Here is a 21,752-nt window from a genome sequence, read left to right as displayed (position 1 = left end):
GCAGACCTTATCCATAGTCCTGTGTATGCGTTCAAAGTAGTGACAACAAATACATGGTGGGGACAGCAATCCAATTAACTTATATTCCTTATAACACAGCTGAGAGTACCCTCCATACAAGTGCATATGTGGGGGGCTTTTTACTTACATCCTAATGAATATGCATAGGTGGCAAGGGAGGAGCTTGCCACTGTGACGGCTCACTGGATTATACCTGCATTTGAACACCTGGAAAGTGCTTCTGTTTCACAAGGTTGGAAGGAAGGCATGCTCTCAGCTTTTACCAACTCACATTGGAGGTATTTTGCTGGTCACTGAGAACAGGCCGTGCTCAATTTTGCATTGCATGTCCCTGTTTTGTGTTGCTTAAGGTGGCCTGCCTTCGTACCTTAACTCAGCATGCTACAGATTTTTGTCTATATTTTTGAAATGCCTGATACCTACCACTGAGGACCGTAGACTAGCGCTTCCAGTCTAATGATGCTTGGCAGTATGTTTTCTGAAGTGTTAAGCAGGGACAGAACATGCTGTCAGTGAAGACATTCAATTCCATCCCCTCTCTCTCACCTCTTGCCCTCTTTCTAAGGAGGAGAGCACTCTTTGGTTCATGCTGGAGCAGCTGGAATTAAATATCATAATCATTCAGAAGGGCCCCAGATGTTAGTAACCAATGAGAAGGAATTACATTATTCTAAAGCCAGTGTCTACATTATGCAATACGAAAAATTGGTTTCTTAGTAAAACATACGTACAGAACCAACAACCTTTTTAGATGTGTCACTTCTGATCCTTGTCTTGCAGGCTGCCTTGTTGTGCAAGGCTTTTGAACGGTATCCAAGCCCGAAATAATTCATGGGCAATTTTAATCAAATGGTCAGAGGTATAACTTTTTATATCCCACTGATGGATCAGCGACTTTGATGGATCAGTTAGTCTGATCTACCTCACAGGGTTGTTGTAACAATAAAATGCAGGTATGGAACTTATGTACATAGCCCTGAACTCCTTATAGGGGCAAGAAACAAATATCATAAATATACATACATGCCACCTTTCTGACTAGAACAGGTCCCCAAGATAGGTGTACAGACCATGCTGCTTACAGAAGACCCTGTTCAGTTCCAGGCACATTTAAGTACAGATTACAATACGGAACAGATCATTATTATGGATGGCAACAAACAATTTCTATGATTTACTGTTGTTGATTTCAGCATGATACCACCAGTGTAAGTAATGAAAGAATCACCATGAATTGTTGCTGTATCTTCTTTGGGCAAATTGACGTGCTAATGTAGTTGTAGTTTAACCTCCATTGTAGTTTAAACTCTTCTAGAATACTTGCATCTGTATTATAACACATTAGCACCTACTATGCTGTAAAATAGGAGTTCCATTGGTTTGCTTATTCTATTATTTGGGACATTCATCCTTGAACATACTTGTGGACTTAGGCTGTATTTTACTCAAGTGTGTATTACGTGTATGGTCACTGTATTATAAATTAGGAGCAGGTTTTGTTTTACTATGTCACATCAAGTGTTGAAGAAGAGGGCATTATGGACAAAGGTTTGTGGGTCCTACTGATCAGAACAAAACCAACTTAGGGCGCAACCTTATCCTGTGCTGGAACAGGCAAGCCAAGAGGCTTGCGCTGTATCCAACGGAGGATAGGAGCCATAAGCGGCTCAGCCAGAGGCAAGGGGAAAAATTTCCCCTTACCTCTGGATAAGAGCCTCTGGCCCCTATGGGTCTCCTTGGACTTCTTCAAGCCGCTCCGTTCTCCCAAGGAACAGGGATTGGGATCCAGTATAACTGTCGGATCCCAGCCCCACCTCCCGCTCCCCACACACCCGCCCGGGGCCGCCCACTGCCCACCCTCTCCCCACCCAGGAAGCCTCCCTCCTGCATCCTCCCTGCCTACCTTTTCTCCTTGTGTTGGCCTCTGCCGGCCGGCGCTTCTCTGAGCGCTGGCCTGGCTTCCTCCTGAGGAGGCACAAACGTGCCTTATCGTGAGTCAAGGGTTAGATTGCGCCCTTAGTGGGATAAAGTTAGTTTTCCAGGGATATTCCACGTGCCAAATCTAGACACAATGCATTATTGGAATTTTATAAGGGAAGTATAGCTTTGTCGGATCAAATGGATATACAAACATCATTATGCTCCCCCTTAAAAAAAAACCAAAAAAAATTCCTTCAAAGGGTGAGATAACAGGAACACCATGGATGTTGAATACTTTTTGTGCACAGTCATACCAAGTTTCAAATTCTAGGACAAATTTATTTTTAAAATTAATGACATGCCATGTGGTTCATTTCACAAATATCCATAAAGAGCAGTAACGTTTGCCAAAGTACATTTCAGAGTCATAGGTCAGAGAAAAGGCAATTTCACAAAAGATGAAATTCTTACACAGCTCTCCCTCACATAGAGAAAATTGCATATATTTCACCAGGACCCTCATCTTTAATTGCCAGCACACATGCTTTTTCTGAAGTACAAAGTCCTAACTTATTATGAGTGAACTGGCACCATTCCACCGTAAATTTCTCAACATCCATTAGTCTCCATCAGCGACATGGAGCAGAGAAAAGGATGGAAACTCACTACACAATATGATGAGTGTTGCTAAATGTTGTTAGCGGAGCTGAGGGAGTAACACAGTCCCACACACAGCAAACTGACTTTAGTTAAAGGCTTTCCATGACCATTGCAGTCGTTGCTAGACATGGGCAGAAACAAGAAAACAGGGAAAGAAGTCAGGATTCTTGTGTCAGTTGAAGAGAGCAACCCACAGACCATTAACCCAGTGGCTCTCAAACTTATTAGCACTAGGACCCACGTTTCAGAATGATAATCTGTCAGGGCCCACTGGAAGTGATGTCATTGCTGGAAAGTGAATGCCCTTCAGAGAGAGCGGGGTAGAAATTCAGTAAATAGAGAACATCATCATCAATTTAGGCTTCAAACCTAAGCCCTGATCAGCCAAAGGTCCCACTACACAGCATGCTCATGCTGTTATTTTGCATAGCTTGGAATTCAACATTCCAGCTTGGAAGTCAAAGCAGAACACAGAACATAGACTTGGATCCTTCTATAACCGGACAGCCCTCCACCCTTTCCAGCGTCCCACCTTCCCACCTATTCAGGGCAAAGCACCATGCGGTTTCCAACCGGGAGCCCATTCTGCCCAGCAGCTCGGTACCCTCTGTTTCCAGCTCTGTAGTTTCAATGGTGGCTCAGCTAGGTGCAACGCAACTCACCTGAAATGGGCTCATGACTGGGTCGCGACCCACAGTTTGAGAAATGCTGCTTTAACCTAACCCCGAAATCTCCCCCAATGGTGAAGGCCAACATTTACATCCATGCCCACTGTTATTATACAAGTCTAGCTCACTTCCTGTCAAACTTCCAACACATTTTACCGCTGCAGGGGTCGCAAACTCTGCCATTCCCCACAGCAACTGTCAACATGTAGGCAGAACTGTGTGTAATGCAGGGTCCTGTTATTCTTTTTCAGGGGCTATTTTATTGGTTATATAATGCAACCACTGAGGCAGCAGTGTGAAGAATGGCCCAGAAAATGTTTTCCCTCCAAAAATTGCCTCACCTTGTTGCGTTACTTCTTTTCAGGAAAAGACACTAGTACAGCCATTTTCAACCACTGTGCCGTGGCACACTGGTGTGCCACGAGTGGTCCACAGGTGTGCCACAGGAATTTGGGAGAAGGTCATTTATTAATAGGGCCAGTGGGAGATGTGAGTCCCCTACTGCAACATGGTGTGCCTTGTGAATTGTCAAGAAGCTGGTGGCGTGCCTTGACCATTTTAGTGCCTTGTCCTTTCTCTTTTTGTCTCGACAAGGAAAAGGTATATATTACCTGCAGGGTTGAGGAACAATCCTTCTCACCACATTGTTGTGAGGCCAAAATGTGGCAGGGGGAAGAACCATGTATGCCACCCCTTAGTGGAGAAAGGATGGGATTAAAAGTACAAGATGAAATAAGAACATTACAATATACTTATTTTTTCCCAGTCCTTTCTTCACTGTTCCCACTTTAAAATAGAATTCTTTTTACAGTACAGTACATGTTATCTTCCTGCTGAGAGGAATTAACATGGCACCTCACACCTGAGTGAATTTATCCAAGTCAATTCTATTTCATTTAATAAATTAACCCATATCATATTACTTGCCTCGAGCACACATTGTCACATCTGAGGCCCAGGCTAGATGCTACATGCAGATGCCTGCAATAGCCTCTTTTTAAAGTGAAATGAAGCCTTGGGATGCAGCAGTAGGAAATTGAAGAGTGCCAGCAGGGATGGGGAGGAGATGGTGCTCAACCCCTCCATACCACGTGGTTTTCCAAATGTAGCCTGTACGAAAAAGTTATTTTAACTGTTTGATTGTCATGTTTTGTTTAAAAAAAAAAACAACTCATGGAGGGGACATAAAATGCAAGAGTTCCACTCTGGACATTACAAAGAAGTGCAGAGATGAGAACGGAGGAAGCACCCCATGTCCTGCTCTTCCTGATAAGCACCCTAAGTCATTACTTTCCCTTGAATTTGCACGGATCACTGGGTGGACGTTTGCAGCTTTGTTGCCCTCCACAACCTCATGAAGTGGGATAATAGGGTGGGACTGTAGCTCAATGGGGGAGCAAATTATCTACAAGCAGAAGGCCCCAGCTTCAACCTCAGCATCTCCAGGAAAGACTGGGAAAGACCCCTGACTGCCCCCCACAAAGCCACTGTCAGTCAATGTAAACCATACTGAACTAGATGGAACAATGGTCTAAGGCCGCTTTGTATGTTCACCTATGAAATGTTTTTACTTTGACATGGGACCCCACATGTGCTCTCTCCACAAAGATGAGATCTTCAGCTCTTTCCCACTATTATCTTACCACTCATCCAGATGACCACTCTTCTGCCTCATGAGATATCTGCAGTTCCGTCTTACTATCCAGTCCAGTTTTAGTAAAATTTAAGATACATAGTCTGGAAAGCCTGCAAGGGAAAGCTATTAAGGGTTCCCATAATGTTTTATATGGCCTGGCTATTTGCCTTTCAATAGAGCCAAGTAGGACTGATCCCAAACACTAAAAGAGTTATAGAAAATATAGTCTGCACCACGACAGTAATTCATTTGACCCAAGTGATTCATTTGACGTGTTCACTAATCAAAACAAAAGATATTTTGTATTTGACTATGTTATTAATAAAACAAACACGGACTTTCAAAGACAATGAGAAACTGGATAATGTAGAAACAGTTCCCAAAAGGAGTGCTTTACCTATCCATCGCTCTATGACCCTCAGAGCAGGAAGGCATCATCGATCTCTCCTTTCTGTCAATGTATGGACAGCAACATTATTCCCAGTGTTGGAATTAAGGATGCAATAGAATTCTCTAGTGCAGCTTGCTATAGGTGCAGGGAAACCTAGAAGTATCACTGTTGTCCAGAAAGCATTGCACCATCCTTGAACCCTGACACACTTGGAAAATGAGCAGGCAGGATGCTGCAGGCAACATTTCCTATGCGTTTGCACAATGGATGAATGCTCATTATTCTAAAAGAACTGGTTGAGAATACCTCTTTTTGAGCATCCACAAGCACTAGCAGAAAACTTTTTCCCAACACACACAAACACACACACATCCCCAATATTAAACAAAAATGCAGCAATACAGTGTGTTCTCTCATCACCAGAATTCTCTTGATTTGCCTATGTGTTTTAACTGCCCCCTTCCACAAGCGGCTGATGACAATGTACCTGGACATGGTTGAAAGAACAGAAGATTTCCATAAGGCATTATTGCACACACATTCATCCCCATTTATGTCACATCAGGTTTCTGTCATACCCTGGGTGACAACCATAGCAATGAAAGGTTTGATACAACTGGGAGTTTCATAGCCTATAGAATAACCAATATTTCACACCCATGTTGCAGAAAAACTATTACAAAATGGATATTGACAGAGACTGATTGTAGACGCTGTAATATAATCTCATGGCTTTGATGATCTCAAACCTCTTGAGCATCATTTCACAGTTTATGGTACAGTATCATCACAATCCCTCAAAAGAATTACAGCTTTCTAACTAATCTCTCCCTATCGGTTACATGATATGGAAGCCATGAAGCTCAAATACAAAGAGGCTATAGTATGAATGATTGCACTCAGGTCTCTGCCCAACAATATTTGTAAGTCTGGGAGTGATAAATGGCACATGAGTTATAAGTGAGCAACAAGGTCAGAGCAACTGAAAGCAGAGAGTTCAAAGAAAAGTCACAATTTTACAGAGTTCAAGGAGAGGCCACAGACTGAAATGGTTCAACACTGCTACATCAGGGGGTGGGGGGCACTAAATAACAGAAGACAGCAAACTCGGAGCAATAACAGCATGTCACTGATAAGCCAAGCACAAGCTAGGGTCAATTCACATATGACATTTTTCCTACGCAGTACAGAAAGAAAAGAGCATTCATAAATATGTACACTGGCATGGTAAAGATTGCCCATGTCTATTTTATTACTACATATGCATGTGTGGTTGGGAACCTGCTCTGCATGGCTGTCCAAGATGCCTACACAGTGAAGTAGGGATGTCAATCTCATTTTATACAGAGGGCTGAAGGTAGCATTCATGAGGGCTGAAAGAAGCAGAAAGTGACATTATTGACATATGATGGCCACAAATAAGCACTTCGTTCTCACATTGAAACTCATTAGCTGCAAATGGCAGAAGAGAAAATGTGCAAATCTTGTTCATTATTTCAAGGTATGAGATTGCTCGATTATCAAGCTAGGAGAGCCCAATTATAATGAGGGCCAGATAAACTGCTTCAGGGACCACACTTGGCCTAGGGCCCTTGTGTTTGACACCCCTGCAGTAAAGCATGCAAAATCATCATACAAGTTTTTGTCCTTCTGCAGTATACATCCATGCACTGGAAAACCGTATGTGCAAAGAATTATTATAATTATTTGGGTCAACAAAACCGTCATTAACCTCTATGGCAGGGGTCTCTAAACTTTTTGGCCAAAGGGTCACATCAAATATCTGGCACAGTGTCGAGGGCCGGAAAAAAAATTAAATATAAAATTTAAATAAATAATTTAAAATTAAAAGCATTAGAGATGAAACTTAGATGAATGAATAAATGAATGAATGGGCTCAAATGTCCAGGATTTCTCCAAGCACCACCACAGCCTGAAAAATAAAAGCACACACTTAAATGGACCCCCATTCCCCTGCCCCATAAGCACAAGTCCAGTTGTGTTTGGTTAACTGGGCCAGAAGCTCTCAGGGGATCAGAGGCTGGCCGCAGGTCAGATAGAGGCTCGCTGCAGGCTGCATCAGGCCCCCGGGCTGGGGTTTGGAGGCCCTTGCTCTATGGCATTTTCTTAGCCCTTTTCAGTTTTCAACTGGAAGTGGGGCAAGTAGATAACCTTGCTTTGCAAAGTTATTTCCTGTTTAAATGCACTGAGTGCAAGGTGACAATAGATTTATTATTAATTATTATTATTATTTATATACAGCTTATGAACACAAGAAGTTCACAAAGCAGTTTACTCAGTGAGATAAGTGAACAATATGGTTCCCTGTCCCAAAGGGTTCACAGCCAAAACAGACACCTGCAAATAGCCACTGGGAGAGACTTTATGCTGGGGTGAAGAGGAATAGTCGCTCCCCTTCTGCTATACAGTAGATCCTCCAAAGTTGACCACCTCTCTATAATGACCACCTCCTTAAGTTGACCTAATTTTCACAGTATGGACAGACACTGCAAATACAGTATGGGAGACCAACCTCTCTGTACTGACCACCTCCGTAAGTTGTATCTTGACCACATCAACCATTGCACAGAGTATTAATTTACCTTCCATAAGTTGCCCACTGAACGCGATACTGTGGGCCTGTGTTTTGTGATAGGTAGATACTTTATTAACGGTCATTCGACCAGCTAGTCACAAAACAACACAACAAAATACACAAAATTAAAACCAACATCCCTTTACACATATATAAAATCATAAAATCATCAATTTATACTCTCAATTTTCTTTCTTATCAACTGTGCAGCATGACAGAAATGGGCCACCCTGAGCGATATATCAGGATTTACATCAGACAGCAGAAAGGCAAGCTGCTCCTCCACCTGCATCCCCATTACAGCGCCAAAGATCGGGAAAATAAATTTAGATCGCAAATCATCATACTTTGGACACTGCAGAATAATGTGGGCAGTTGTCTCCACCACATTATTATGGCAGGGGCACAGTCTCTCTGAATAAGGACGCTTTGCGTAACGCCCCAAAAGAACTGCTGATAGGAGTGCGTTGCACCTGGCTTTAGTAAAAGCAATCCTGAATTTTGGAATAACGATGTTATAAAAATACCTGGCAGGAGAAAGCGTAAGAGCTTGATCCCCAAGAAAAACATATGTAGAAAGTCTGGCTCTCGCAGATCTCATTTCAAGATCCACCAACCTCTGACGCAAAATTTCTTTTGCGTCTCCCAGGCTCATCATCGTTAAAGACTCAGGGGAAAGATCGCAAAAATTAAAGTAATCCAGGCACCTCTTTTCCCAGGAGCCTATAAAGGGATCCAAAAAGATCAAATGAGTAAAATTACCCTGTCTCGAGAGAATCTTCAAAAAATAATGCAAGGCATTTAGCCACATCGACATCTCTATACTTGGGGTACCAGATTCCAGCCTAACCACAGTATTCGGCACACATCGGGGGACATACATCAGTTGACGCAAAAATTTGGTCTGGATCACCTCTAAAGACCTGGTGTTTAAATATGGGGCGATCTCAGAACCATAAAGCAATTGAGCCCTAGTTTTAGCATTATGCAGCCTTAGAGCCGCAGGGAGTGTGTTTTGTGTGGTTTGTCCCATCTTGGAAAAGCAAGAAGCCACGCGACATTCTCTCCCCTATGCCTGCTAGCGCATGTGCGAAAGGGTTTTTATAGGTGGGCACACTGCACATAGCCAACAGACCTGTGCCGGCTGCTGATTGTACCTGGACATGTACCAAGTTGTGAGGGACATGAGGTTGCTTGTGCATAGTGAAGCCACTGTACTTTCACTTTGGTTCCCATCACCAGTGCATTACTTTACACTTATATTGAAACACAACTGCCATTTTGCTGCCTATTCTCCTGGTTTGGAGAGATCCTTCTGGAGCACTTCACAATCCCTTCTGGTCTTCACCACTCAGAAAAGCTTAGTGTCATCCACAAACTTGTCCACCTCTCTGCTTATCCCTGTTTCCAGGTCATTTATGAAGATGTTGAAAAGCACCAGTCCGAGGACAAATCCTTGAGGCACTCCACTTTCTACCTCTCTCCACTTTTTTTGTCAATTGCCCATTGACAGCCACTCTCTGTTTCCTGGTCCTCAACCAGTCCCCAATCCATGAGAGGACCTGTCCTCTTAATCCCTGACTGTGTAGTTTTCTCAACAGCTTTTAGTGAGGGACCATTTCAAACACCTTCTGGCGTTTAGTGAATCTGAGCAGACCCAGTGGAGGCCAGGCAGCCTAAGTAAAAAAGTTTTTTTGTTGTGTTTTTTTTTAGCTCTTGGGGCTATGTAACATGCTACATGCTATGAACTGGCAAGGGATAGCATTGGTCTGCCTGTCTGCTATGAATCCAAGTATTTTTTTTAACTTACAATTTTTTTTAAGCTTATGAATTTTCAGGGGTATTTTTTAAACACTGATTGTGGGCTGTTTATTCTCTGTCTCTTGATATAGATATAGATGATATAACTAGTAAGCATCATAAGAGGATCAGTTCTCATTGATATTTGCAATAAAACTTTTAAAAAATCCAATCTAAATAATAACTTGGCCTTGCATTTGTTGTCCTGGGAGCTAAACATGATAATATTTAAATGCCGTTTTTCCCCATATGTTGACCACCTCCCTATGTTGACCAATTTCCTCTTGGGTCCCTTGGGTGGTCAACTTAAAGAGGTTCTACTGTATAAAAGAACAATCTCTTTAAAATACTTCTTAGCCAAATGAACCACAAGGGTAGCAATATTACTAGCAACTACGGCCAAAAAATGAAACAGTCTTAACTTCTTTGGCAAGTCCTTTCAAACTTTCCCAATCTGATCCTACTTGAGCCATGTATGTTTTTGCTTGTTTGTTTCTTTAATCTACAACAGGGGTGTCCAAACTTTTTGGCAGGAGGGCTACATCACCTCTCTGACACTGCGTCCGGGGCCAGGAATAAAATTTGAATATATTTACATAAATGAATATATTAGAGATGAAACTTACATGAATGAATGAAGGTCTTACTATACCTCAAGGCCTATAAAAGGCCTTGCACAAAGCAAAGCTGGTGTTTCCTTCTCTGCCACTGCTGCATCACAGATGTCAAAAAGCTAGCAGCCCTCATTCCACTGCTTATGTGAGAGGTTGAAGAGTCATCCTCATGCTGAAAACAATTGCATAGGGCCAGCACAGGCTCCAGTAAGTTTCCTGAGAACCAGAGGCTCTTTGGAGACTGAGAGCTCCCCATGGGCTGGATTGGGCCAGCACGGGCTCCAGTAAGTTTCCTGAGAACCAGAGGCTCTTTGGAGACTGAGAGCTTCCCATGGGCTGGATTGGGAGTCCCCGAGGGCCACAAGTGGCCCCCGGGCTGGGGTTTGGGCACCCCTGATCTACAAGATAAATATTTTTTGTGAGCATTTTTGGAGATATTCTGTTTGGAAAAGCAAAACATTCAGTCCATTTTAATTTGCACATTTGGAATGGGGGCGGGGCCTAACGTGGCTGAGTAGCCTTGTTTTTCTGAGCTCCTGGAAAGCTCTTGGAAAACATGCTATTTCTTCCCAGAATCACAGGTCTGATGAGATCTGAGGATCAGTGGCCAGGAGAGGCCTTGATCCTACAGATGGTGTACGGTTTGAGAGAAGAAGGGTCCAGCCAGGGACTGTTTTTTTCTCCAAGGGAACCCAGCCATCAATGTCGGTGATGGTGAGGATTCAATGTTGAAATTAAGCCGAAGGCTCCAAGCAGGGAAGGAAGCTGAAATAAGCAAGTGAGTGTTGTTTCATTGTGTGTGTTTGGCATTAATTGACTAATTGACTGCCTGATTAAGCTTTTGCCCAAGAGAAGGAGAAGGAGGGGCAGGCTTTCCCCATCCTGGGAGAAGAGGAAGGAGTGGGAGGCTTTCTCTGCGTATTTGTTTGTTGATGTGAGAAGAAGCTTTGGAGGAGATCTGCCGAGCTTGTTATGGAAATATGAGTGCATAACTCTATAAATCTAAAATTCGTTGGACTACAAATTAACCGTCTTGGAATACAATTATTGTTGTGGAGTGTTCAGTTTCTTTTTCCTGTGGAGAGCTTGTGGAGTGGCTGTGGAGAGCAGTTGGAGACCTGCATTTTTTGTTTTGTTTTACAAAAGTGGTTGATTGTTTTCATTTCTTTGATTATCTTTTGGAAAGGAATGCAGTTGACATAGAAACAAATATAAATAACAGAAATAAGATATAAACAGAAATAAGAACAGCAGGGACATCTAGTGGACTAAAAAAAGATACTACAAGTACAAGAACAGGACTTGACAAGTGAAGTAAGAAGAAAGAAGATATAAGGAGGAAGAAAAAGGGTGGCAGGGAAAGGAGTGAAAGTTAGGAGCTCTTCTGCCCTGGACTCCAGCTTGGGAAAATTAACACAAGAGGAACTGAAAGGAAAGAATGGAAGCAGACAATACAAGACAATATAGAGTGATTAGTGATTAGTGGTGATGGGACAGCAGTGATGGGACAGATTAGTGGTGATTAGTGATTAGTGGTGATGGGACAGCAACAAACAAATCAATATCTGCAGATTCAAGCTAGTTTGGATGCGTTAACTACACAAATAAATGATCTTAGTGTGCAACTCAAAGATGATATATCCGAATCATATGAGAAAAAACAAAGGATTATGGAAAAAGTATTGGAAATGGGAAAGCAACAAGCAAATCAATATTTACAAATCCAAATTAGCCTGGAAATCTTAATTCAACAGACAAATGAGTCTAATATGCAACAAACAGGAGAGGATCAACAAAAGAGCAAAGAAATGGAGGATAAATCCAAAACACTGGAGACAGGACAAAACAAACAATTGGAAGAGATAATGTTAATGGAGACAGCTTGGAAGATAAAGACTCAAAAGTCACCAGACCAGAAAGGAGAAGAACTACTTTGACTAATTGATGCAGATTGATCAAGTGAAGGAAGAAGAAATACTTCAACCAACTGACATAGATTAGAATGATCAAGTGAAGGAGATGACTCATCAAGATGTTGAGTTAGCAAGAAGAGCGAGTACATTAAACTGTGATCTGTTAAGAGGAATTCATGTGAAATTTATTAGAAAAAAAAGATGGAAAGTTAAAGTCTAGAGAAGAGAAGAGATATGGCAGACCTGTTGATATTTAGATTGGAGACAAGGGAATAGATAAAAAGAAAGACAGTAATGTGTTAATTTTGTATATTAGAAATTAAAGTTTATTAGATGTCAATGAGAAGTTTTATAGGTGATATGTAATATGTATAAAATTTTAGTTAGCTTGATATTAATAGATGTTAGAATTTTAGAGGATAATTTTAATGATTAGAATTAATTTTAGGTGATATTATTTTGGATGTTTACGTATATGTTTATGTATTTAGTCATGAGGATATATTAATTTTCGATGTTATAGATAGAGAAATGATATATGTAATTATTTGGATATTAAAAGTTGTTAGAATTTAATATGTTAGATATTGGATTATGATATTAATTCTAGTGGGAATTTTATATGCCAGATATTGGAAAGACATGAAGATCCCAATGAAAGATGAATTTATAGAGAAAATAATGAATGTGGTGGAAATGGACAGATTTTTAGACAGCTTGGCTTAACAGTGAAACCGATATAGAATGAGTAATGAAAATTATTTTATGCTTAGTTGAAAATAAAGTTGTAGAAATATAAGACAGGGTATTTAGATGAATATATTATATATATGATATATTATATATGATATGATAGATAAATGATAAATATTAAGAGGCTAACGTAGAAGAGGAACTGGATTAGGAAATATGTAATGATTTATTAGTTATAGTGATGTATGATATCTTGCACCCTCTGTATGTATGTTTATGTATTGTATGTATTGTATTATGTGTTATGCGTGTTTGTTATTTTTGTTTTTGGAAAAATTAATTAAAAAAAAAAGAATTTGCACTTAACAGAAGTTCTATAGCATGAACAAGCGGATTGAGGCTGGAATCCTCTTGAGTTTCAAATGTCTATACATATACAGAATATATACCAGCCCAGAATAAGTACATACCAAAGTCTCTGAGTTTTTCCTCTTTATTAATTCTGCATATTGCATATGTGTACACTTTCACTACATGCTTACTTAATGTGCTTTTAATTATTTTCTGATATCTAGAATGTAGAACACTTGAGTGAGCTGTTAATGATTTCTATTTTAAAATCACTTTTAGTCCTACAGCACTCTCAGCAGCAACTGAAACTAAGAGAGCAGATGAAACTAGCTAATTTCAACCCACCCTAATTTGTGTGCACCTGTGGATCTTAGCTTGCTTATTTAAGATACTTAAAAGGAAGTGTAGGAAGGAATCAAATCTCCTGTCAAAGCTAATTTGAGTAATAAATATATAAAAAGATATACTGGTTATATAACACATGAAAGGCAAAGAAAAAAAAACTTGAAGATATGCCTTCTTCATTCATTGAATGAATGCATGTGCTCTTGAACGTGGCATTGTGGAAGCAGGTTCTACCCTCAATCTACCTCCATAATTGAGAACACCTGTAGAGAGTCCATCATGATAACAGCTGTGGATGTGGGAGCTTACTGTAGATATCCTCATTTACTTGTGTAAAACTAGGTGGTGTAATAGTTTGGGAGTTGGACTTAGATCTGGAAGATACAAGTTCAAATCCCCATTTAGTCATGAGGCTTCCTGGGTGGACCTTGAACCAGTCACTATCTCTTAGCTTCACCTACGTCTCAGGTTGTTGTGAAGACAGGGGAGGAACCATGTATAACACCATGAGCTCCTTGGAGGAAAGGTGGTAAAAAAATTTCAAGAAAGAATTGAATTGAATGAATGGGATCAGAACCACTGCCATGCTCCCATCTATGCACATTCAAACAAGCACATATATAATATGGGTATAGGTACACAAGTGGTTTAAACTATTTGGTTCTCATAAACAGTACAAGTTTTAGGCCAATGTACATTTTTGGCAGCAAATATGGATTTTAGAACGCAAGTTCCCAATAATCCATTGCAAAGAATGCAATTTCTAAAAACGATACAAGGAAGCTGAGATGTGTACGTCACCCTTTCATGGCTACTGTTTTTGTCCTGCAAATCCAAATTTGCAGGGATTTGTCCTGCAAATCCCAGGTGAATGGGTCCAACCTATGTGCTTCTTGCACATGGCATGTGCTTCTTGCACCCAGGTGGCTGGGATGGGGGGGTTTGGCAAAGGAGTGAGGTATGGGGAAGGGGTTAAGCACCTCAACCTGTCACTTCTCCCTTGAAAATTACATCATCCACTCATTACTTTGAGAAGCAGTAAATACTGTTTACAGATGTCTTTTCCAACAAAAGGCAGTTTTAAAAAAAAAACCCAATAGATTCACCTAATGCATTTTTCCTTAGACTTACAAGTGACCACAGCTTTGGCCAAGGTTAACCTGGAATGTCTGAAATTCTCATCACTGTGCACACTTTTGCTAAGACTGCAAGAGACCCTGAGAACATGCTAATTTCTCACACAAAAGACCCTGAACTTTACCTTGCATTGAAAGATCACTAAAAAAACTGCTTTGCCCTTCAAAAGAAAAAAAAACAGCACATATTCCTTTCTGAATCGACTCCCACTTGCAACCTTGTGCCACTAACATTTGTTCTACTAACATTAACTTACAAAGGAAGATGTATAGGAGCAGCTGGTTCAATCCTGAAGGCCAGAAGTAGCACTTCTATAGTACTGTAATCATATTAGGATGAGTCCTTGCAGCAGTTTTGAAAGGCCTATTCCATGAGTCTAGCTGGTATTTAAAAGGCTGCCCCAAACAATAACCTTTGCAGAATAGTGCATTCTTTTTTTCCCCCTCTTCAATATTGGGTCTGGAGATATAGGACACCCAAGAAGGTAGGTAACAGAAAATTACTGGAGAACATGCACTTGTGAGATGCACAACCCAATCCTATGGGTGCGTAACTTTGCTGGAACAAGCATTACTACAGAGATAGGCATTTTCTGGCTGTTGCAAGAGGCAACATACCAGAATGTGCAGCATGGCTACTGCCACATGCAGCTGATTGTGTGCACAAGTGGACAAGGGACACCCACTAGCCCCGATAAGTGTGTGCAAGGGGTGAGTGGAATCGGAAAGCAATGTGGGCAGGGAGGAGGACGGATTGGGACCAGGAAGAGGGCAGGCTTGGCAACAGCATCTGCTGAATCTTAACCTTCTTCCTGGCCTCGATCCTCAATTATAAGGTCTGAAATGACTTCCTGAAAGAAGTCATATTAAACTAACCAGTCTTATTCCAGTCACTCCATCGCATGCAGACACATCAACAACGTGTGTGCTGCAAAGTGGGGGGAGGGCGACCAGGCAGCCTGCGAAAGGTTAAAAAAAACTCTGCTTACATTTGTCTAGGCCACCTGGTTGTGTATGGATCTCCTTGGATCCACGCCAAATTGGTGCAACACCAAGGAGAGGAAGGAGTGTGCAAGGATGCAAGAAAGGGATTAAGATCCCTGTGCATGTTGCTGCCCCCAAAATCCACCCCATCTGCCCCCAAACCACCCCTGCCTTCCTCTCTACTTGTTCCTGTCCCAAACCTTCCCTGAACCATCCACAGCCTACCTCCTCTGCTACCTTACCAGCTCCAGCATGGTTCAGGTCTGTCACTGGCAGGCACACAGTATTGCTGGCCATTTGCACTAGCAGCTCTGACACGCTTGCCAGTGACACGCTACAGAGAAGACTTGCCACTGCACTGCCATCCCTCTAACGTGGGACAGAGGCAGCACTTGTAGGAGAGCTGTGACAACTGTCCTTGCATGATTGCCAACTTCTGCCTGTAAAATTCAGGGATTACATTAACATTAACACATTGAAGTATTAACATTAACACTTTACATTTTATACATGTGATCAAACATTATTAGGTACCTGAAAACATGTAATGCAGGAAAGGGCAGTCTTTTAACCACCACCCCCCTTTTTTTTGAAACACCAGTTATCAAAATATCTATGGAAAACATATGTTAAGTGACACCACTTGCCCAACAGAAGAACAATTCAGGAGTAGTGGTACAGGCTTTGGTTTGAAGAGTGCACTTTGGAACTTATGCTGGTTTTGTAATATTTATTCATTTACACATATAAATAAGCAAAAGACACTGAAAGTTATCCTCAGCATGGTGTAGCCACTCGATTCTCTAAATGCTCAGACTCACTAAATCAGTGGCCCCCAACCTGGGGGTGGAACCCCCCAGGTTTTGTGTTTTTTAAATTCTCCCCCCTTAAGAGGAGGTGTGAATAGTGGGACCTGTAGGTGACGGCACCCATCATTTCCAGGTTCTCCCTGCCACTGCTGCTACCATCGCCACCAACAGGGAGGTAAGAAACTGGTTTTAAAAGGGCTTCTTCCTTTCATTGACAGTGGCTGCAGTGATGTTGGGGAGAACCCAGAAGTGATGGGTGCTTTTGCCTATGGATCCTCAGAATGTTCCCAACCCTGCTTTAAAGGGGTAGAAGCTGGAAAACCACTTTCCAAAATGATCCCTTTCAGTCTGGTTTCTGTCAGTTCCGCTAAACCATAAGTGAACAACTCTCAGGCTGACTCTGTCCCCCAATTTATACCACAAAAGTACACTCTTTCTCTACCATTAACTGAAGATTGTCACATTTCCTGAGCAGGAAAGGGAGCTTCATACATTAGTTCCTATTCAGGGAGCATCAACCAACCATCCTTGACAATTAGCAATCATTCAGCTTAACAAAGGTGGTCACCCAGCAACCATTACGATATTAACAAGATAGAATGATCATCTTATTAATGAGATTTATCCTGCCTCCTTTGAGCTTTAGAGTGCAACCCTGCATATGCACAATGATTCTGTTCCTATACTTTGTTAGTTCACCTCCGCCAATCTTGTAATAGATCACCAAGCATGTCAAAAAGAGAGTTTGGTCTCTCAAGCAGTTGTTCTGATTACCTCTATTGTTAAATTACAAGTGCTGAACTCTGACTTTTGTGCTGCCGGGTGAACGTACAACTTCCCTGTAAGTACAACCAGTGATGAAAAGCTATTAATATTTTGGTTGCACATATGATCGTTGTAGTAAACTGTGACTGGGATTCCAATCCTATCTGGGCATTGCACTGCCGGAACTCACATTCTTGCAGTGCAAGGACTTTTGTGGCAGTGTGAAAACCAGGTCACCATTGTACAATTCTGGACCACTGCCGCAAATGGGCAAGGCACGGGACATGCAGCTGTGGCTCCTGGAGGCTCCACTGCTCTCAGTATGCTGGTGGCAGGAAAGAGGAAGGGAGAAGGAGGCATGTCGGGGGGGGGGGGGGAGAGAAAAGTGGATCCAGGCAGCACCAGTATGAACCAGGATCCTATCCCCTCTTTTTGAACCCAACCCTTCCCTTTTCACTCCTCAAGCCAGTTATATAAGTGGTTTCGGTCCAAGAAGAACCGTAAGCCACCAGGAGGCCTATAGAGAGGTAAGGGAAAAATGTTTTTCCTTACAATTTCCTGGTCTCCTGACTAGGAAATGATGGGGGAAATTGCCCCACCCCCATCATTGCATGCAGCATGCACTCCATTGGCACAGCTGCATCATCACCAATGGTGGGAGGTAGAGTTAGGGTCTTCCCCAATTTGTCAGTTATTCCCCATGATGTTCACTGAATAGATGGAAAGGAAAGTGGAACCACATGCATTAGTCCTCTCTCCAATGTCAGTTCATCCAGTGGCCCCACCCCAATCTCCACACAGTCAGTAGAAGATCTTAGTGTCATGCCTTTGCATGTCACTCTTTCTTGTCCCAGAGTGCAAGCCTATTTTTGCCTGTTACCCCCTTTCCCCCCAAGATTCAATGCACTCTGCTTGCCCACAGTTAGGACCTATTCAAGCCCTTCACTTTCCATTGTCTTGATTTGGTAGCTTCCTGTTCATTAAATCACACATCAGTCACCCAACCTTCCCTGTCATATGTGTATTTATTATTGGTATTTTTAGCATTCTTTTCCACAAGTAAAGGCTTTCAAAATGTCCTACATAAAAAAACAGCACAAAGGCCATAATAAAATAAGACATTATAATTAAAAGTTGAAAATGGCAACAGTGAACAATCATAGCAGAAACAGAGGCCAGACAAAGAATTCAACATAGTTCAAATGTCTGATGAGACAGAATGGAAAGGTCTTCACAACCTATAGCCTGAGAGCCATCTGTGAACCTCCATGGAAGGGAGTTTTATGACCTGCACACTGCTAACCAAGAGACCTTGTTACGAGTCATTGCCACCATAAGAAGTACGGGCAGGACATGATGATGGAGCAGCAGGGCCTCTACTGAAGAGGTAGCAGGCCTGCATCCTCCACACAGGTGTGCATTCTGACATGAAGGGTGGACACATATCCAAGCTTCACATCCTATTTTCCCTCAAAGGTGTTGTGATTGTTTCATGTTGCAGTAATCCTGCAAGAGCAAAATAAATGCCATTGCTCATTCATAGAATTTGTCTGTTTCCCTGTGATAATGTGATTAACGATAGATTGGCAGTAAAAATCTTTAAAATTTTAAATAATGTTGAAACCCAACATATAGATGTTCTTTGAAGAACTGTGTTTCACACACAGCCTTTAAGCATTGGGCCCTTCTTTTTCCTAATACTGCTGTGTCCATCATTCCACAATTGATCCTGAAAACCCTTGAGTATATTTTTGTGCTCATATTGAGGTAACTACTTATAAATACAGAAAGGAAGGAGGAGGACCAGATTCTAACTTTGAAATGGATACAGTGACCAAGTACGGTCTTCTAAAGACTTTCCCAATAAACAGCCCCCAAAATTAGTCAGCGTGGTGCCAAGGTTAGACTTGGACTTGGATACTGAGATCTCAGTATCTCTATCAGTTTTCCAAAGGCTTCACATCATATATACACTAAAAAAGTAATGTGTGGTTTAAAAGGGCTTTTATAACTCTATACATACAAATTGATGTTTAACGCTTGTTAACTGTGTTTGATTTCATGTATTAATTGGGAACATGTATATGTGATACATGAAACTGGCTCACATGCAGAAAGGTAATCTAAACACACTTTCTAGGAGTGCGTCTGATCAAGTGAGATGTATGTCTCACTTCCTTTTTTGCAGTGTCTTGGTAATACACAAGGCAGCTCTGGTTTATCATCCAGTGAATTCCAAAGCATACCTACTGAATGCGGTACGTGTAAATGCTCAAATTCCAAAGCATTTGGAATCTGAGCATTTACACCTACCGCATTCAGTCTATTCATAGGAGAATTAAATAAGTTGGGACTTACTAAATAACCTGTTATTTATTTGCAGGCATTAAACAAAAATACTCTAAAATAGTTCAAAAGTTTTCTAACTCATGACTCAATAAGTTCATGAAAGTGCCACAATTCTTACCTACACCCAAACAAGTAAGGTTACTTCCAAACTACTCAATGTGTAAAATTTGGTGATAAATCAACCAACTTCTGAATAGTTAAAGAAGAAATTTCATCTTTCCACTTGATCAGCTTGTAAGGGCATTAGGTTATGGCCATATGTATTATAGAAGCATGCTATGCTAACTTGAGCATAAACTGAAAAACAGACAATGAGCACCAAATCCAATAGTTAAAATGCTGAATAAAGAGCAAATGTAACATGACGAGTTGAGAAGAAAAAACAGCTATATTTGTCTTCCATTGTACTATGTGTTTGTAGGTGGGCAACTCCCCCTACTGCTTCATGCCATTGGACGTAAACAGAATTCAACACTTTCACTGAAGAGACCATTAAAACTATCTCCAGGATAACATCAACAGTTATTTGCAACTATCCGGGAGACCAAGCGATACCTTTTCAACTCAGATTATGCAGTTCGCTAGCAAACATACTGAATTATCTTCATATAACCATTTAAGCTACCCTGACAGAGCACATATTGAAAAACCACTTAGACATTTTCTCAGAAAAAACCTCTTACCTCAATGAGCAGCAGCTGAATTAAACAATCTGAGAATCGCTTTCTCTCTTTCCCTTTATAGGACAAATGTATCCCCTTTTCAGTTGTGTACCTCTATGTTCTTTGCTGACCTAATTTTGTCTGTGATAAATGCCAGAGTTCAGCTGGAGTCACTTGAGCTGCTGTAAGAGAAGAATGGAAGTCAAAAATGAATGCACTCAACATTCCTCCTTTGATAGATTGCTTGTCAAGAGGCTAAAAGCCTTGGAAAGCTGTAGGTGAGGCAGAGCATTATAATAGCCATCCTTTAGATTAAATTGAATTCCCATTTTCAACTAATTACTTCAGACTCCAGTAATGAAGTTAAAGCTCATTCAAACTGAAAGGTCCAGCATTTTTCTCAGATCTCAGGCATACTGCATCAGCAGCAGTACACTTTAGTCTTCTAATGTACTTGGAAGAGATAGGAGAAACAAAACTAGAATGGGCATTGGGAAAGAATGGTGGCCATCAATCTCCATCCAGCAATGGGCAATGGCAGAATGACTTCATTGATTTTTCTGGATGTCCCACAGAGCTCACCCAAGACTACCAGCACCTGAAGTGGCAGGCCAAGTGCCAACTCCACTTACCTGATGATGTGCCAGCCACTACCTCCACTACTGCTTCTTCTGTTCCCTGGGCTCAAAAAGGAAGAGGGAAGTGGAGAAGAGATGGAACGGCAGAGGAGAGAAAAGTGGTGAACTAGAACATCTCTGACACTCTAGTCCGGTGACTCCCAAACTGTGGCTCTCTGGGGAGCCACAGAAACCAGCCAGGGGGGTCATGGAAGCCTCACAAAAAATTCACTGCTTTGTACAATATATAGGATTGTAGTCCTAATGGGGAGCCACGGCCAATGGCCCAGTAGGTCAAGGGAGCGGCCAGTTGAAAAGTTTGGGAACCACTGCTCTAGCACACTACTGTACTTTTGTACAGTAAAGAAACCTTTATCCAGTCTGTTGCCTGATGCAACTGCTTCAGTGCACTTCATGAACAGAAAAGGCCTGATTTCCCAGAGCAAATGATTACAGCGCCTCTTTCTTCAGGAATGTTCAGAGTGAAGGCTACTGAGGTATGATTGGATGAATTCAGAACGTATTACTGGATCGTGTCTGCTCTACTCCATACAAACTGACCCACAGGTACTTCAAGATTCAATCCTGTTTCTAATCTTTTTTTTTAACACCTAGCAAGGGGAAAATTTTTCAAAAATTTGAAGTGTATGGTATTATCAATATATTGATGATAATTGTTTTAAGCCATTTCAGGTGCAATGGTCAGTTGCCCAACTTCAGATCACTTTCTCCCGAAGAAGCCTAAGCAGGGTGTTGGACTCTGCATTGCTGCTTGATTCACAGGAGGTGACAATTTCCAGTTCCACATTCTGTCAGCGTCAG

At 41.5% G+C, this 21,752-nt stretch overlaps 1 long non-coding RNA gene across 1 annotated transcript in view; it reads right to left on the bottom strand.

Moving 5' to 3' along the window:
* Positions 1–20,425, bottom strand: part of LOC136645417 (uncharacterized) — a 398,421-nt gene extending 377,996 nt beyond the window's left edge. Inside the window, exon 1 of the long non-coding RNA XR_010794131.1 lies at positions 20,335–20,425. This is a non-coding gene — a long non-coding RNA (uncharacterized lncRNA). The remainder of the gene's footprint in view (positions 1–20,334) is intronic.
* Positions 20,426–21,752: the final 1,327 nt, after the last annotated feature.

Source organism: Tiliqua scincoides, chromosome 3, assembly GCF_035046505.1.
Source record: "Tiliqua scincoides isolate rTilSci1 chromosome 3, rTilSci1.hap2, whole genome shotgun sequence".
Classification (NCBI taxonomy): Eukaryota; Metazoa; Chordata; class Lepidosauria; order Squamata; family Scincidae; genus Tiliqua; species Tiliqua scincoides.
Note: the sequence above shows the minus strand (reverse complement) of the source record. Positions and strands in the feature narration are given on the sequence as shown.